The sequence below is a fragment of the Lytechinus variegatus genome, chromosome 17 (genome assembly GCF_018143015.1).
Source record: "Lytechinus variegatus isolate NC3 chromosome 17, Lvar_3.0, whole genome shotgun sequence".
In the NCBI taxonomy this organism is placed as follows: Eukaryota; Metazoa; Echinodermata; class Echinoidea; order Temnopleuroida; family Toxopneustidae; genus Lytechinus; species Lytechinus variegatus.
Genome location: NC_054756.1, coordinates 14027171 through 14046764, shown reverse-complemented (window position 1 = coordinate 14046764; position 19594 = coordinate 14027171). Strand labels below are relative to the sequence as shown.

The following is a 19594-nucleotide window of genomic DNA, read 5'->3' as shown; positions in this document are numbered from 1 at the left end:
AGATGAATGAAAATGTCAAAGGGAGGTTAAATATAACCATTATTTTGCATTTAAGAACTGCGGTTCTAAATACAACAATCTTTAAAGCCTGTGTATAGCTTTGGTAAAGGGTCAATAATGTGATTGATAATCGAATATCATCTAACATGATAGTCTTACTGAAGCGTAAAGACCGTTAAATACTTTTCCAACTGCACTTCTCTGAGAAAATATTCAAATATTCAAATCTTGGATATATAGCGCCCTCTCTCGGCGATGCTTGTTTTAAATTAAAAAAATGGGCATTCAAGCACTTATCTTATAAATTTAGTGATTAGATATCCAAAAGTTACAGACAAAGAACATATCTTGAAAGTTTCAGCCCATTCCATGATTTGGAATAGAATTTAATTGAAAGACAAAAACACACAGACATTTTAATTTGATCGGGTGACCCGATCAAGTTAAAATTTCATGTAAAATCGCAAAATTTATCCTGTAAAACACATTTTCATTTCATATCCTCCACATCATACCTGTTATAGGGCATATCCATTCATATTAGCTAGCAATGAATTGGAATAGTGATAGGTGCATTTTGGTGGATTTACCAAAACTATACACAAGCTTTAAAAGTGTATATATAGATTTGAGATCGGGTGACCCGATCAAGTTAAAATTTCATGTAAAATCGCAAAATTTATCCTGTAAAACACATTTTCATTTCATATCCTCCACATCATACCTGTTATAGGGCATATCCATTCATATTAGCTAGCAATGAATTGGAATAGTGATAGGTGCATTTTGGTGGATTTACCAAAACTATACACAAGCTTTAAAAGTGTATATATAGATTTGAGATTTCATAACACAATAGATGCATGGTTTATGACTTCATCGTCTCTTTGGTTCACACAAAACCCACATTTTTCATGTAATTATGACATTTGCATGATTTATTAAAAACTTTAGAGTAAATGGATTCTTTATATATAACAAAATTATACAACCTGTATAAAATTTTATACAACCGCTGTTTACTATATGAACCTTACAACTGTTGTTTGAAAATTATACAACCCTCGGTTGTTCAAAATTTAAACAGCAGGTTGTATAAAATTTTTATACAAATTATGTTTAAAACTTGGTTTTATACAGCGGGTTGTAAAAAGATTTTTATGCAATACTGATTAAATTTTGTGCAACTGTATAAACTATGGTTGTATAAACTATGGTTGTATAAAAAAAAACTGTTCAAAAATGGTTGTATAAAAGAAGGAGGCAAAGAAGAAGGCAAAGGAGAAACTTTTATGGTTTCAGTTTCATTCAAGATATTTATTCTTGCATTTCACACCTGCACAGTAAAGTATGCATGTTTTACATTACATACATAGGAGGCAATACTCCCAAAACTTTTTTTTACAAGGTATCACTTAAAAACACTATGTAACACTGTGGAAGACTCTGACATACTATATCGGAACACGGACGAGTAGATTCAATCCTGCACGGGGAAAGGTAGAAAATTTTGAAATGTGTACAAAATATGAAGAAATGTCCATAACTTATCATTGACGTATTTGCTGCCCTCTTGTTATCAATATATATTTTTAAAAAGCAGAAATTTTCTTATTACTTGTTTCAGTAACAGTAATTTATTTTATTCCCCCCCCCCCGCTTTTTTTTACAAGAAAATCAGACACCTGTGTGCTTTCACAAATGCGAAAGATTAACATTATACTAAAAAGATGGGGATCCTTGTAGTGATCTTAAGTATGCAGAAAATCTCAATCCAGGCATTATATCTAAGAAGTACTCTGATAACTAACTTGCAACAGTGAAGAATTCACATTTTTTCATATTTCAAATAGCTATTTGATACATAAATAAATGAAAATAACATTGAATATTGGCATGATAACTTTAGACAAAAATGTCATTACAATTTCATGAAACATTGCAAATAACAAGACTCATAAATATTAAATCTATTTCAACCTATTTCGATGCCTAAGACTGGGGGGGGGGGGCTGATAGTCTGATACAGCCCCTCTTATGATCTCGATCGCAACAAAACTTGGCACGAGTGTTACCCGTCGCATAATCTACAAAACTACAAGATCATTTTCTGCGAACAAGCTCATTGCTAATTAATTATGCTAATTTATGCGTAGAATCAAAATTTTGCTTTAACTAACTAAATAATGCCCCTAAAATGCAAATTTGGGGTACACAGACACTTTATATGAATCTGATCAAATGTACAAAAAAAAATTCAAAATCACATTTAATTTTTTTATGTATTTTATTGTTTTCTAAATTTCTTATGTATTTCTCAATTTTTTATTGTTTTTCAATGGAAATTGTCGGGGACTTATTTGGACCATAAATAAGATGGAATTAATAAATTTCAATCAGTAAAAGGAAAAATAATGATAAATTTGCCTAAAAACTCTATTTGCATTGGATTTGTACACAAATTCACATTTTTGTTAAATTTTGGGTCTGCATGCACTTACGAAATGCGTTATTTCGGAACCGCGTATCCGGGGGTCGGAAATTTGGTCTCAAAAGTTGCGCGAGACTTGAATGTAAAGAGTCAGTGAGCGACGCGGTCAAAAAACTTTACACGGCGGCTTTATTACGAAAAAAATGTCGAGGGGGGGACCAATTCAGCTCCCCTCAAAATTTTTTGACCATGTCGCTCACTAACTTTTTACTTTCAAGTCTGGCGCAACTCTTGAGACCAAAATTGTGACCCCCGGGTACGCCGTTCCGAAATTACGCAACATTTCGTAAGTGCATGCAGACCCAAAATTAATCAAAAACGTGAATTTGTGTACAAATCCAATGCAAATAGTGTTTTTAGCCAAAATTCATAAATGTATCAATATTTTTCCTTTTACTGCTTAAAACCTATTAATTTTATCTTTTTTATGGTCAAAAGTCTCCAACAATTTCCATTGAAAAAAAGTAGATAAACAAAGAAAAACAAAAGAAATTTAGAAAACAATAGAACACATAAGAAAATAAATGTGATGTTGAAATTTTAAAAAAAATAAATTTGATCAGATGCCTATCTAGAGTATGTGGAACAAAAATTAGCAATTCAGGGGCATTATTTTATTAATTAGAGCAATCTATGATTTTACGCATAAATTAGCATAATTAATGAGACATGCAATTCTTTGCAGAATTTGACATTATAGTTTTGTGATAATGCCATGGGTAACACGTGTGCCAATTTTCGTCTCGATCGCGCCATCCACGGCGGAGATCGTAGGGGGGGGGGGCTGAATTAGCCCCCCCCCCCCGTCTTCTTAGGCGTCGAAATAGCCCAGTCTATTTAGGGTGTAGCCACTGAATACTATGTGAGCAAAGCAAATATGAAATATATGTCCTATTACAGACCCAAGCTCAGCATTACTGCAGGCCAAAGTGAAATAAGTGTGCAATGGATGAAAAATTAGAGGGTGGTATCCAATTATGGTACAAAAGATCCTTCGGTTTTAATGCATTGAGCAAATGTTCAGTTGCTGAATATTTAAAGGACAAGTCCACCCCAACAAAAACTTGATTTGAATAAAAAGAGAAAAATTCAAAAAGCATAACACTGAAAATTTCAACAAAATCTGATGTAAAATAAGAAAGTTATGGCATTTTAAAGTTTCAACAAAATAGTTATATGAACGAGCTAGTTGCATCCAAATGAGAGTTGATGACATCACTCACTCACTATTTCTTTTGTATTTTATCATATGAAATATTTCATTTTCTCATCATTGTCATGTGAAATGAAGTTTCATTCCTCCCTGAACACGTGGAATTCCATTATTTTAACATTTTGTGCTTCAGGCAAGGAGGTCCTAATAGCCAAATTCGTAAAAATTGACATATTGTATAATTCAAACAATAAAAACAAAAGAAAAAGTGAGTGACATCATCGACTCTCTCATTTGGATTTTACTGGCTCGTTCATATAACTATTTTGTTGAAAATAAGCGAAACTTTGAAGTGTCATAATTTTCCTATTTTACATCTGATTTTGATGAAATTTTCAGCATTGTGCTTGTCTGATTTTTCTTTATTGATTCAAATCAACATTTTTCTGAGGTGGACTTGACCTTTAAATAAATTCAACGATGGAACATTCATAATTAGCATTGAGAAAGTATCGAAATGAGTCAAATTTATCCTGGCACAACAAGTTGGAATAAAGATTGTCATCTAAATGTTTCAGACATGCCTTAGAAGATTCTTTCTTGTATCTGCATGAAATCTGGAAAGATGATGTGTACTGGACTTAAAGTTCTTACAACAAAGATAACAAGAACTGTTCTTCTGCACCAAAAGGTGAAATTATTCAAACAACTCTTTAAATTAGCCAACCGTCATAAAAAATGCCATTTGACCTAAAAATATTTACATGTGATCAATAGAATAAGAAACGAGCACTCCTCTTAACCCCAACTAGACCAGGCTTTTTTGGCTGCTCTGTGGGGGGGGGGTGCCCCGGGAGCCACTTACATTGACGAGAGGATACCATGCGCGACCTAAAAAACAGGTAAAAAGGATGTCTTTTTAATGACATGGCACGTTGCGTATGTAGCGTTATAATGGTGTAAAAAATACAAATATAATGAAAAAAGGGTATCTATTTCGCTAGGAAAATCACGTGTTCAGGGTCAAATTTGCGGGGACGATAAAACAAAATAAAAATGTTTCATACAAGATGTCCTTTTTGCCCTAACACTTCGTGTTTAGAGTCTGATTTGCACGTAGAGTAGAAGATGGGGTCGTACCAAACCAACTAAGGTAAAGCAGACAACCGAAGGACCCGTAACAATAAAACATTCCTGTACTTGTTTAGGGGTTCATTTCAGGGAATATTTGCCAAGAGTATTGTTTTGTTTCCAATAGTTGTTAAGGGTAGGGTTTCACACGCCGATACTTAAGGGGTGCATGTTCCGAATATGGAAATTACGTGTTTAGGGTGCTTTTCGAGACCCCATGGTCGCGCATGGTATCCACTCGTGAATGGAAGTGCCCCCCCCCCGCCGATCACGCGAGCAATTTGCACGCTGGTAGTGTGCGATGTAATCTACAAGGCTGTATGGTAAAATTTTCCAAATAATGATATTATTTTATATGAATTAATTTATGGGTAAATCATATTTTTTTGCTCTAATTCACTTCATATCATAAAGCTCCCAGAATGCTAATTTTTGGTAAAAATATTCTTTGTAGCATTCTTAACAATCGCAATTGAAAAAAACTTCGGTTTGGAAATCAATTTCTTATGTATTTTATTGTTTTAGGAATTTCTTTGTTTTTCAACCTTTTTTTCACCAGATTTATATTATAGCACAGCCTGTTTGAAGCATATAATTATGCTAAAATCAATTGACTTCTGCTGTTTAAAGTAAAAATCATAGCTTTATGAATAAGATGAGAAAACTCAATTTGCATTGACTTTGTGGACGAAATCACGTTTTGGAACAATTTTTGGTCAGACATGAACTTACGAAATGTTGCATAATTTCGGGACAACGTACCTGGGCATCGTAAATTTGGTCTCAAAAGATGCGCGAGACTTAGTATAAACTCTGAGAGTGGCAGGGTCAACAAATCTCCCGCGGAGGAATGATCGCAGAAAATGTTGGGGGAAGGTTGTTTTAACCCCCCCCCCCCCCCCCGGCCTGTTTAGGGTTAAGAAGGGGAAGTAGGTGTTAATTAGCACCTTTTTCATATACTTGCTCACAAAACCTAAAATACTGTATGTAAATGTCAATGAAATGCTGCCAATATAAGGTTTAAAGGCAAGGTTCATCCTGACATTGCATGTTAGTTGGTGAAAATCCACCAAGAATAAGAGTTATGAAGTTTTAAATTTGTGACTTCACATGCGAGCAGCTCCCCATATTTTATGTGATATCAATTCTATACAAGTGCCTTTTCTAGGGAAATTGGAAATGATTTTACCTGTGGATTCAATGTTATCAGAAACATTATTTCATACAAGCTTCTGATAAAAACCCATTTAATTATCATGAAAACCATTAAAAAATGGCAATTTATGGAATTTATATTACATGATTGACATATTGGGAGCTGCTCGCATGTCATGTCACAAATTTAAAACTTTGAAGCCTCATAACTCTTATTCTTTGATATTCGCCAAACTTTAATTTATTAATTTCTCTCATGGTTCTCCTTAAAACCAACTTGATGTCAGGGTGAAATTAGGTCCAAGGGTGCCACTGTGCAATCACTCCCAGTTATGGAACGCGCCATTGTCAATTCCTGTTCATCTTCTTTTTCTTCATGCTCCTTCCTAAATAAAGTGCAAAACAAAGAATCGAAGGGGGTAGAAGACCAATCACACAGACATCTAGTTGGATAATCTGTATTATACCTTACATACTAAGAGCAGGGTTGACAGGTAATACAGGAGTGGGAAATACTAGGTGGTAAATGATATTTTGAAAATCATAATGACAAGGGTTCACAAAACATGACAATTACATCATTCTACCAAAAAAAAAGAAATATCCAATACAATGACACTTTGGCTATATCACTGAAATTAAAGATCTAAATTGTTCTATTCTTTTTGGGCCATCATGTATAATGAAATGGGCAAGTGAATCTGGTCAACTTAAGATTTTCAGCATGGGAAATCATGCGGCTCAGATTTTTTAATTGTGGTATTGTTAGCCAATATCTTTAAAGGGATGGTCAAAAGCTGAAAATATTCATGTCTTAAATACATAGAGTAGAATTCACTGAACAAAATGGCGAAAATTTCATCAAAATCGGATAACAAATAATAAAGTTATTGAAGTTTAGCAATATTTTGCGAAAACAGTCATCATGAATATTCATTAGGTGGGCTGATGTCACATCTCCACTTTCCGTTTTCTTATGTTATTACATAAAACCATATTTTTTCATTATTTCATACTTGTGTGAATAATATGTCTCCTTTATAATGAAATAAGTTGCAGCAATCAATATCTAATGCACTAAATGAAATGTCAATCCAATTTTTCTAGTTCTTGGAGGAAAAAAATTGAATAAACCTATTTTCATACAATAAAATACAAAAGAACAAGTGGAGATGTGACGTCATTAGCCCACTTAATAAATATTCATGACGACTATTTTCACAAAATATTGCTAAACTTTTAAATTCAATAACTTTGTTATCCAATTTGATGAAATTGTTGGCAGTTTGCTCAGTGAATTCTACTCTATAAATATTTTCAGCCCGGACCATCCCTTTAAGGACTTCTATTGCTCCCCCCCAAAAATAAATAACATGAATCAGCGTTGATCTCATTACATTATTGAGGTAAAACCATAGGAGGTATTTTTCTGAGTTTAGAGAACTGCATTTAAGGAGATTTCAAGTCTTCGCAAGATGTGCAGTTTTGCATAGACATTCAACAACCATGACATACATGCAGAATAGGTATTGACTAAGTCATTGTGTGAACTTATTCCGTTGTTATGATTTGCGCTACAGAATTGAGATACTTAATTTAGTATCAGGATTATTAGATAGAACAAATACAGTCAGATAGCTGCCCTAAACAGATTTCAATGTTGGGGTCAAAATTTTACTTGCCCACATTAATTTTTTTTTTTTACCTTTTTGTGTAAGCAACTTAAGCACTTTGATATTTTCACTTGCCTTGGTCAAGTGAGCATGCGCTACAGTCAAACCTAAGTGCTCTCAAAGATTGCCAACAGTAACGTTCTAATATTGTTCAGGAAAATCAGAGCTTTAACCTAAATTGGCCAAAAAATAAATATATAAATAAATAAATAAAAACTTTGAAAAATTAGGATGATAATCAATACTTACTAATTGGAGATTGATGAAAGATTCAAGACTTTGAAGTACGGCACATTTAATTTGCCTCATTCCCCTTTCGTTCTGCTGATCGAAATCCCAGGAAGTACTGAAAGTCAAATTTTCTTCATTGTTGACCTGTATAAATGAAAATACGGTTTGAGCAAAGTGACCGGTGAAGGAAGGGAAAACAAAATAAGAATGGGAGCAAAGAAAATAGGAAAGAAAGATGAAGGTGAGGAGATATCAGCATTTTCAAACTAAATGTGTTTGCCTGCAAGTGAGATTCAATCTTACAAGTGGAATGGGTACAAGTATATAATTGAGATATTATAAGGATTGAAGGTAATGAAGGGATTCACCATGGTGATTTCAGCCAAAATGTGTATCACCCATTAATATACAACAAAATCATTTTATATTCAAAAGGCTTGTTGACCCCTGCCTGTGACCTTAAGATTGGAACTGGAGGTGACCTTCAAATCTCTGAAGAACATCAGATGTCTCTCTTAGATTGGTAACAATTTATGAGTGATGATAGAAATTTAAACAAACAAACAAAAATCCTAACAATGAGCTCCAAAAGTTCTTCAACCCCTGCTGTAACATTTGACCTGGAGGTGACCTTCAATCCCCCACTCCCCGGGGACATCTACCATCCAAGTTTGGTAAAAAAAAATGGGCATACACTATACATGGATCAAACGTTATGAGCTGTAATACAAAACTTGCCCTAATAGGCTTAACTTTGACCCATGCTCATCATCAGCCTGACCCATGAGGTGACCCTCATGTTTGTTAAAATTGAAATAAATTTGCATATAACCATGCTTCTCTCCAAGTTTGATTAAAAGCCTTGAGTACAAAGTTATTCGAGTTTTGTCAGTGTTCCCATTTGAAATTCCTGCAATGCATTACTGCTACACAATCAATCGGGGGGGGGGGGGGGGGGGGGCACTCGACCCCAAAATTGGTGGGGGTGTGCTGCGGGCGAGACAAAAAACAAGGGCTTTGGAGTGGGCTAATTGCAAAAAGGAGGGTCCTCGGAACGGGCTTCAGAACTACAAATGTTTGTGAAAACTGGGGTCCTTGGAACGAGTCGCCTGCATGTGAGTGCCTTCATGCATCCCTATGGAACGGGCATACGTGCATGCAGCTAGACCGGCAGCATGGGCGGCGGGTGCGCTAGCACAGAGGCAATGGTCAGACAGCGTTCATTGCAGCGGCTGCTTTTTCAAAATTACTACTCATTGTAGCAGATCGATCGGAACGGCATTATAACAGAAAATATGCGAAGCTTTGGAGCGGATTTCTTTCTTCCTTTTTCACGAGAAGAAAATATGCCTTGGAGTGGCTTTCTTTGTTCTTTTTCTTAATAGGCTAAAAATGCTATGCCTTGGAACGGAAATTTGAGTGTAAAAATGGGGGTCCCCTCCGCTGCACATACCCACTATGCATTATATACTGAGTGCCCCCCCCCCTACACAATAATGCTGATAATGCTGTGCGCAGTGTTCAGCTGGTATTATGTTGAGAGTCAATTATCTCTCTTTAATGGCTTGTGCAACACGATAGTAAAAAAAGGGTCTGTGTTACTTCCTCTTCAGAAATCATTACTCTGAATTGGTGTATGTTACTGTAGAACATCATTTGCTTGTTTCGATGAGGTCCATTAACTATACTAATTATGTTAGACAGGATTCGGTATTCATAAGAACACTGATTTCACTTTAAATTGTAAGCATTGTTATTCTTACACACCTGGAGAGGAAATATCCTCTTTTGCAGTTTAAATGCTAATTGATGCAGCTTTGTAAAAGTCTTCGCACTGCTACTGTAAGTTTGAATTGAGTATAACTATAAGACTAAAACTTACTCTGCGTCATTTTCTGGTCCACTCCAGCCCCTAGGATCTTTCTATACCCTTGATTAATCTTCTCCGCAAATTCCAAAGTCTGCCTGGACAACTTTGGCCACATTGTGAAAAGGGCACCAGGAGCTGCATCAATTGTTAAATCAAAGTCTTGATCAATCTGAAAATGAAATAAGTATTTATATATAAGCTGTATAACACATAATACAATTACCAGCAATACCATGTTTTCATACATTACCGGTACATTGTAATTAAAGTCATGCTAAATATTGCTCATTAAATAAAAAATAAAACTTATCAATGTTTGTAACAAAAACCCTAGGTCACATGCACACACTGCACAAATCAAGTAAAGTCTAGTGAGCTTTGACATTGACCTTTCTATTTCTAACCATTTATCACATTTTTTAAAATATTGATCACTATTGGAGTAATTAACCACTGGAGAAAAATACTTAGTATTTGCAAAATGGGGGGGGAGTTAGGTGGGGAAATTAATACCCCCCCCCCCCCGCCAGAGATGGACATTCATGGGAAGAAGACATAATTTAATCTTTCCAATCGGATTTCAGAACAACTTTTCCACTAATCATAGAATTGTGACAACTAAGATGCAACTGAATTTTTAACACTGAGACAGAGTAAGTGATCCTATGATCTTGCACTATATTCTCAAGCAAGAAAGAGAATAATTTTGGAAATTCATAACCAAAAATGCTTTGTTCAACTTCGAACAATTAAATTATTTTTTTTTCATAATGCGAATCCACTGCACTAAGTAATCAAGTTATTTTACCATTCCCAAAAGCTGTAGATATTTGTCAAGAATTTCTGCTGTGCTTGGTCGCGGGTTTCCTCTAGTCAACTCATATCTCGGTACAGAGGTTCGTCACATTAACAACAATGTTGTCAGGTGATGAGTAATATTGCATCCAGTAGGTGTCTTCTTCGTGCTCATCTTCTGCAACATTTAACTGTGATAAACATGAATCAAAGATCAAGAATAGTAACATTAATTATTACACAAGTTATCTGACTATTCTATAGAGAACTGATGGAATAAGTGGATAAATTGTAGAAATTCTCAATAAAAAATTCCCCTGTGCACAGTGGGGAATTTACATGAAGTCAACCTAAATGTAATTCCTGTATCTCAGATTCAAAATTAGTTTCTGATCATTCACAAACTGTACATACATCTGCAATTACAATGTAACATTTAGATCTGTTGCTATTTGCATGTAGGCCTGTCCTCGCTAGGCTGGCCAATAAGGGACTATTGGCCAAGCTAGGCCAGGATTTAGATCTAGGTTTGGACCTATAGTATAGACCTAGATTTTAATGGGGTTTAACATACACATATGTAGACGTACAAAATTGAATAAAGTTGACTAGAAATAGATCTAGCCAGGCCTACATTACACGTAGGCTATGTGCTTGAGGACGGCCCGGTCCGAGCTTGTACCGGACCCGGTACCTCGCGCATATCGCATCCGCATGCGATCATCGGCAGTGAATTATTTTATGTGTGAGGATCTTCATCACAGTTCATGTAGGCTATAATTCAAATCACCAATTTTGAGACTAATACTAATAGAAGCATGGAAAGAAGTGAAACTTTGTGTAAAGATCGTGATGTTGCATGAATTTCATATTTCACCCCCATAAAATCCCACCTTTTGTCACTCAGAATATCAGATCGAGTTCATGGTCTCGAAGTTCGTGTAAGTGGAGCATGGTGTAGGCCCTAGTGGTAATTAAGTGGAGTGGATCGATCCTGCACGAACTTCGCTCAAGGTACCATAGTCTGCGCACATGCGTATCTGCGCAATTCTAGTAGAATCTATAAGATACGCAATGCAAACTTTACACATCTAATGCATAGACAGATATTTATTGCAAAATCCGACTCACAAAGGTGGAAAAATAATGAAATTTGGGTATTTCTTATGACAGCCTCAAAATGCAGCCTTTCTCATCAAAATCTCCAAATCACGTGCAATATACTGCAAAAGTGAATGGGTGCGCAGATGGGGCACCATTTTTTTTTCAATCTCAAAATGACTGCCGGCCGAGCCGAGGTTTTTCCAATAAAATCATAGGCCTATATTTCTGACTTGGCGACCATCATATAGAGTTACACACGTACATGCACACACAATAAAAGCACTGCAACAACGGTAACAATGCATTGACTTTTGAGATTATTCATGAACATTCACTCGAAATCAATCACTGAATTTACCTCTAAAGACTGGAACTAAATGTGGGAAGTCCCACTCCTGAAGCAGGTTTGTCACCCCCAAATCTTTCATTTTCTAAAACGGAGATTAAACACGATTTTTCCAGTGCACTGCAGCAGTCTCCGAGTCGAACATACTCGAAGCCATCTTCCGACCACTAGCATAGCACTGCGCACGCGTACGCATGCGCTTTACATGTGCCGGTATCTTGTACAACCCCCTGTTCAAGCCTTATGTCTACGGACCTTAAACAGGTCCATTCGCCGTGTTTTATACCGATATTTATCAAAGCTTAAACATGTGTTGTTCAAAAAATTATACAGCACCTCTTATACAGCGATATTTTGTACAGCGTTTTTACTGTAAACTTGGATAATACGCCAAGATTGTCATTGGATTGTCATTTTTTTTCAAGCAATCTGCTTATGATGACAATCCTTCTCCTGCAAATTGTGAACATCATATAGTTAATCATTTTTGTCTGGAATTATCTTTTTAGTAATCTTTATTTACAATTTATGCCAAAAAATGCTAACATATTATGTTTATTATGTTATGAAAAATGTATTATACAAATGTTATGGATGCAGAAGAAAACAATAAATCAAATCAAATCAAAAGATAGAATTATCCTATTCGTTGAAACTGGAGCAGAATTTGCCTTCTCTGCAGAAAATATATATGAACGGAAATTTTGACCTATTGCTCTTTCTTAAACATTTTGAATATGATTTTATTCCTATCATAAGAAGTAACCTTCTCATCTTGATATGTGTATTGAAATGTGTAATCAGTCATTCACCCATTAATAGAAATAATATGTGCCTGATGTGACTAAAAGAATCTACATTAATTTAATATTTCAGTTGACGAGTCTCAATGAGTAAATCGTATTAGTGTGTAATGATGATTATAATGTCTTTTTAATTCACTAGCGAGCAAATGTTCTGTCATTTTTTAATACGATAAGCTAGTTTTGTGATAGATTTCCAAAGTATGTTTAGAATTATCATATTTCACCCATTTACCTTTCCATTTCTTACTTTTCTCTATTTTAATAATTGTCTTGGTCAATGAGTTTTTTGGGGGAGGGGAGGCATTGTCAACCCCCCCCCCCCCATCTATAAGCCAATGCAATATGACAAATTATAAGGGCTATAGATAACCTATCAAAATCAAATTATATTACACATCTGGTATCAACCGGCCGCAGAAATCCTAATTGCATAGTTTATTCACACGACAGACGAAATTACAAGAGCGCCATCTCTCGTTAGACTCACCGACAGTCTCCGACCTCTGAACGTGTCCGACAGACCAGGGGCCCGTTGCAGTAGGAGTTGCGATCGATTGCAACTCTTTAAATCATGCGTAACTTCATTCTCAACCAATCAACAGTGCGCATTTGGGACTTGCGATTGATTTTTGGGCTTGCGTTTAAACGCAACTCTTTCTGCAACGGGCCCCAGGTGACGAAACTGCAAGAGAGATCTCTATCCAGCACACAGGAGGAGCCTAATAAAGTCCGTGCATGAGTGAGAGGGGGTGGATCGGCACAAATTAGAATAAAAAAGGAATAGAAAATATAGAGAGGATACGGCAAAGAAAGATAAAAATATAAGAAATAGATAGGAAAAGAGGGCTGAAGAAAACTATGGCATGTATGGGGTATGGTGTAAAGAAAAATCCCCCTTTTTACCACCTTCTTTAATTCTACAATGAGAATTCCAGATAGACAGATAGACAACAAAAGGAGTGATTGCAAAGGGGGAACTGTCGTACTTGGTTTACATCTGAAGTCGTTAACACTTTTCTACACCCCCCCCCCTGGCGGATAGCCTTGTTCAGTAGAGGTCCAATTAATTCGTCGGACTTTTACGAAGTCTGTTACCCCCGTAATCATGGTACTAGATGGAGATCACGATCAGCCCCTGTCTAGTACTAGATCTTGTGCAGACCCACAAGTGCCCACATCAGCCCACCTATAGTTCAAGACATGGATATATTGCTAGATTTTAGCTTTCCACAACTTTGACATTATTATTTTGTCATGAGATTGCGATGAAAATTATGTTTAGCCCAGGGTACCCCAGCCTTTAGCCCCCCCCCCCCCCCCCCCCATCGCGGAAGGTGAATTGCCGATTGGTATTGCCAACTCGTCCACTCATCGCATAGCCTACCTTCATTTGGTCCTTTGCCATTCCGTCCATCAACAGTTCGTCTATCATGTTTGGTCCATTAAACATTTTGTTTCAAACATCATTTCGTCTAATCACTAGTTCTTCTGTGACCATTTCGTCTGATAACTAGTTGGTCTAATTTCCATATTTCATTCATTTCGCCTAAACAACACTAAATCCAATTACACCAGATGGTATATGAACTAAATAGCTATTGGACCAACTAGTTATCAGACAAAATGCTGAGTGGACGAAGTGGCAATTTGACCATATGGATAGCGGTCAAACTGATGGCAGACCAAATAAAAGTAGACGAGTCAGTAATTGGACGAATTGGTATTAGACCATTCGAAAATAAACCTCGCGGAATTTGAGAAAAAAAATCGCTCTTTTACCCCAAGATAATTTTCTATAGACCATCATGTGTAGTATCATGTGAAAAGTATCCAAGTTGAATGAACATTTACGATTGGTAAACGAGGTCCTTCACCCCCAGTGGTATCTCCGCTGAGATACTCCTCAATTGTCATATTACATTGTCCCATTCAACATGTTTACACAAGATTCTTTTTTAAGAAAGTGGGTAGTATCCACCTCCTTTTTGTCGAAATTATGGACACGTTAATGATCCAAAACGTCGCAAAATCAAAGAACGTTCTTATCTAAAATGATTTATTCTCTTTTGTCATTAAACATATACAAAATAATTTCATCATCATGAGCTCAAAACATATCAAATTATTAAATTACACCGTAATTGCAAACGTTGGTTTGAATTACAGTAGTAGGAAATAACACATCCACACCTCTATATACAACTTATAAATTGACCAGATATCAGGGTTCATAAATGTTACTACGATATTAGTCTACAAATGTAGACCCACATCTGCAGTGTGTATCTCAGCTGATTCAACGAGTCTGCATAGCAGACTAGGCCTACTGAGGCTGCAATGGCTCGCTTCGCTCGCCCTTTCAGGCTGGTTTGCTTAGCAAACCAGCAGATCCCACCTCAAGAGCCATTCAGAGTCTGCATAGCAGACTACTACGATATCAAGGAGGGAAAAATCAAAATATTAAAAAAGCAGTGAATGAATTAAAAATCATACTGGTACAGTTCTTTATCTTATAAGATCAATTTAATAATTGCTATACAGAGGATTTTTCACTATTTAAATGAACATTGAGATTAAATTTAACAAATATCAAACATTTAACTAAGGCACACAGTTCCCGTAAATGGAACAAAATACATGATGCAAAGTATTCATGCAAAAATTATTCATTATGTATTAGCTTCTCCAATCCAATAGCCAACATGGCCAAGTGGTTGACATTTGGGGTGGGGTAATGGGTTTAACACCCCCCCCCCCTGATCTACCCTTTTTTGTTAAAGTATATTATGGCCTACATTTAGCTAACCCCAAATTACATTTATTTTCTGATGAACCTTTTTGTATTTGTAAAAAATAAATCGGTACCAAAATGACATTCATTAATTTGGTCATGTTGTAGTGATTTTTTTTTGTTTGCTTGTCATATTTCTCGGTAACAAAATGACCTTTGTTTTATCGTGAAACCCCTTTTTTTGCTTGTCATTTTTTTCGGTCAACCCCCCTCCCTGTAGTCCCACCACAATACACCAATGAGTCCTCCCAAGATTCTAAGCTTTGATTCTGAGTGAAGATCTGGGTCATGACACAAGACTAGGGCATACAAAACTTGCCGTTTCAATTTCTGTACACATTAGTCATTGTAGGCTGCGCATTCAGACCTCTTTACTCGATCGAGTACAGGGTTGCACAGCAGACTACGCGGAGACCATCACGCTCCTATCACTCAAAACATTACTTATCAAAGTATTGTTGAACAAACACCCCTGGGTAGGAATGTGTCACTTCGTATCTACATTGTTTATTACGGTTAACACTTCTGCCCCTCCTCCTCAGTTAGTAAAACAACATGAACGTTGGATGTTGCGTAACACAGTAGTAAATCACGGGTTGATTGACAAGCCGTCAACGTCCATTGGTGGCCGCGCGTTTCCTGATTATAATCACAGAGCGATATGCTTACGCTTGAATCTCTGGTATCTGGAAAATATTCCGTTAATAAATCTCCAATTTCCTCGACTGGTTAAAAAAACAAGGCATGTACATTTTCATCTTATTACCGAATGAACGGTAAGGATGAGTTTTGATCACATTGAAATATCTTCTATAATTTTTTTTCTTTATCCTTTATGGCATTTTTTATGTTGATGATAATGAGGAGGAGGATAACGATGATGATGATGATAATAATAATGATAATAACAATGATGACAATAATAATGATGATAACAATAATAAATACAATAATCATAATAATAACAACAGCAACAATAATAATGATGATGATGATGATAATAATAAGAATAATAATGATGATAGTAATAATGACAATAACTTGATATTTATAATGATGATAATAATGGTAATGATGATAATAATGTCCTGTAATGACGATAAATGATGATAAATGTAGAGATGTTGTGGTTCAGTGGATAAGTCTCAAGCTTTGAACCACAAGGTCGGAGGTTCAAATCCCACCACGGCACCCGCGTCATTTTGGTAATGCGTTCATTTACATTGATGTGCCGCTCTCCACACAGGGTTAGTAAATGGGTACCCGGTAGGAAGCAAGTACCTGATCAAGGCAGCCGTGCTGAAAAGCTGGCGTATAATAGCATACAGGGCTTCAAAACATTGTACTACTATAATGTACAAACACTGTTTAAAATTTAAAGCACCTTGTTTAAGCCCGTCTTTCTAACAAATTTTGATTAAACTTTTTAAACAACTGTTTTAACTTTTATAAAATTGTTTAAAAAGTTTAATCAATTACAAGACAAAGTTTAAACAACTTGTTGTTAGAGTAACGGACTTAAACAATGCGTTATTTTTTGGTTACTGAGTAATTAATATCTATGTTGAATATTAGGAGTTTTATCATAATACTGATATAAAAAAAAAACTATGAAGCGAATGTACGCCGTATAGAAAACAGGGGCCGATTGCACGAAAGGTTCTTTCCAAGGACCGTCCTTCGTGTCGCCCATCTTTTATGATACGCTATAAGCGGGGTGTTTCTGAAATTTATAATAAAAAATAAGATTCGTTAGCTTGCTCTTAAATCAAATTTTATACAATTTCATGATACATCATGTCATTTTTATTTTGTTAATTTTAACGGACGAATGAAATATGTTTGCAGATGATTTATTTAAAATGCGTTTCACATGGCGCATCATAAAAGATGGGCGACACGAAAGACCGTCCTTGCAAAGACCCTTTCGTGCAATCAGCCCCAGGTTGCTAGTAAAACCATGGGCCCTAAAACACCCTGATGAATTCGTATTGATGGTGCATGGTGGTTATGTTGATAGCGGGAATATGAGATCAGCAGGATTTAATTCCACGTGTTCAAGTGTTATAACAGGAAGATTTTATCAACTGTATTTCTCGATATCTGTGTGGGCAAATGACATTTTAAGTACCAAAGCTCCTCTAAACCTGTGTGCTAATACCACTGAGCAAATGCAATTTTCCGGGTCAAATACCCGTGAGAGACCTTTTTTGAAAAAAAAAACTTTATGAAACCATGGAGTTATTTGTGGTCCTGGGCCAACAACAAGCTATGTGAGTAAATAATGTTGTAAATGCATTGGGTCTCTTTTTCTCAAATAACTGGAAAGATCAAAACCTAAAAAAAAAAAACAGGATTTTTCTTTCTAAAACAGGACAGTCTGTCTGGGAACCAACAAGTCGCAGGCCTACTTATTTAAATTGAATTGAAGTTATTCTCACATATTCGTTAAAGACCTTAGGCCTTTATCCAAAGTATGATAGAAAATATTTCAAGATGTAATGAAAATATGTGAGATCATGAAGGTTGTAAAAACATTGTGCATGATTATGATCCAAATTAAAGGTCAAGTTCACCTCAGAAAAATGTTGGTTTGAATAAATAGAGAAAAATCAAATTAGCAGAGTACTGAAAATTTCATCAAAATCGGATGTAGAATAACAAAGTTATGACATTTTAAAGTTTCCCTTATTTTTCACAAAAGTGTGATATGCACAACTCAGTGACATGCAGATGGGTCGGTCGATGATGTCCATCACTCACTATTTCTTTTGTTTTTTATTGTTTTAATTATACAATATTTCATTTTTTACAGATTTGACAATAGGGACTAACTGGACTAAACCAGATTAAATAATGCTAATTCCACATGTTCAGGGAGGAATAAATAGTTATTTCACTTGACAATGATTGGAAAATTAGAATACTTCATATTTCATATAATAAAATACAAAAGAAATAGTGAGTGGGTGACGTCATCAATCTCCTCATTTGCATACCGACCAGGATGTGCATAACTGTTTTGGGAAAAGGTCAAGTCCACCTCAGAAAAATGTTGATTTGAATCAATAGAGAAAAATCAGACAAGCACAATGCTGAAAATGTCATCAAAATCGGATGTAAAATAAGAAAGTTATGATATTTCAAAGTTTCGCTTATTTTCAACAAAATAGTTATATGAACGAGCCAGTTACATCCAAATGAGAGAGTTGATGACATCACTCACTCACTATTTCTTTTGTATTTTATTATATGAAATATGAAATATTTTTATTTTCTCGTCATTGTCATGTGAAATGAAGTTTCATTCCTCCCTGAACACGTGGAATTCCATTATTTTAACATTTTGTGCTTCAGGCAATGAGGTCCTAATCATCAAATTCGTAAAACTTGAAATATTGTATAATTCAAACAATAAAAAACAAAAGAAATAGTGAGTGAGTGACGTCATCGACTCTCTCATTTGGATGTAACTGGCTCGTTCATATAACTATTTTGTTGAAAATAAGCGAAACTTTAAAATGTCGTAACTTTCTTATTTTACATCCGATTTTGATGAAATTTTCAGTGTTCTGTTTGTTGGATTTTTCTCTTCTAATTCAAATCAACTTTGTGTCGGGGTGGGCTTGTCCTTTAACAAAAATATCTAAATAATACATACAAATAAACTGAAAGACTTTCAAATTGGTTAGAATTCAATTTAAAACAATCAGGAAAAGGGAAATAATGCATGCACAGAAAGTACATACCTATTTCATATAGCAATAATTAAATAGAGTTTGATGAGCTCAGTTTTATTATTTGTATAATCACCGTTGCATAAAACTTTTTACCTGAGAAAACTCAGGTTATTTTTACCAGAGTATTTGCCCTGTGTTAAAGTTAATGGCAGAAATCAGACTAACCTTAGTTTTCACTTTTTACCAGAGTTTTCTCAGGTAAAAAGTTTTATGCAACAGGCCCCTGGTGTGTTATTCCACCAAAAGGGGCTTTTCCATGTTACAGTTCAAGTGATCTAGAATAGAAAAAGAAGGTGTTACTATGATCA

At 35.5% G+C, this 19594-nt stretch overlaps 1 long non-coding RNA gene across 2 annotated transcripts; it reads right to left on the bottom strand.

Moving 5' to 3' along the window:
• Positions 1–5664: 5664 nt before the first annotated feature.
• Positions 5665–12223, bottom strand: LOC121431220. 2 transcript variants are annotated; one of them, XR_005972107.1, is made up of 5 exons: positions 11962–12223; positions 10513–10690; positions 9717–9873; positions 7853–7978; positions 5665–6316 (listed from the first exon to the last, which is right to left on the bottom strand). It is a non-coding gene; the product is annotated as an uncharacterized LOC121431220 (long non-coding RNA). The 2 variants fall into 2 exon arrangements; XR_005972106.1 differs by lacking the exon at positions 11962–12223 and having other exon boundaries at positions 10513–11708.
• Between the last annotated feature and the right edge of the window lie 7371 nt (positions 12224–19594).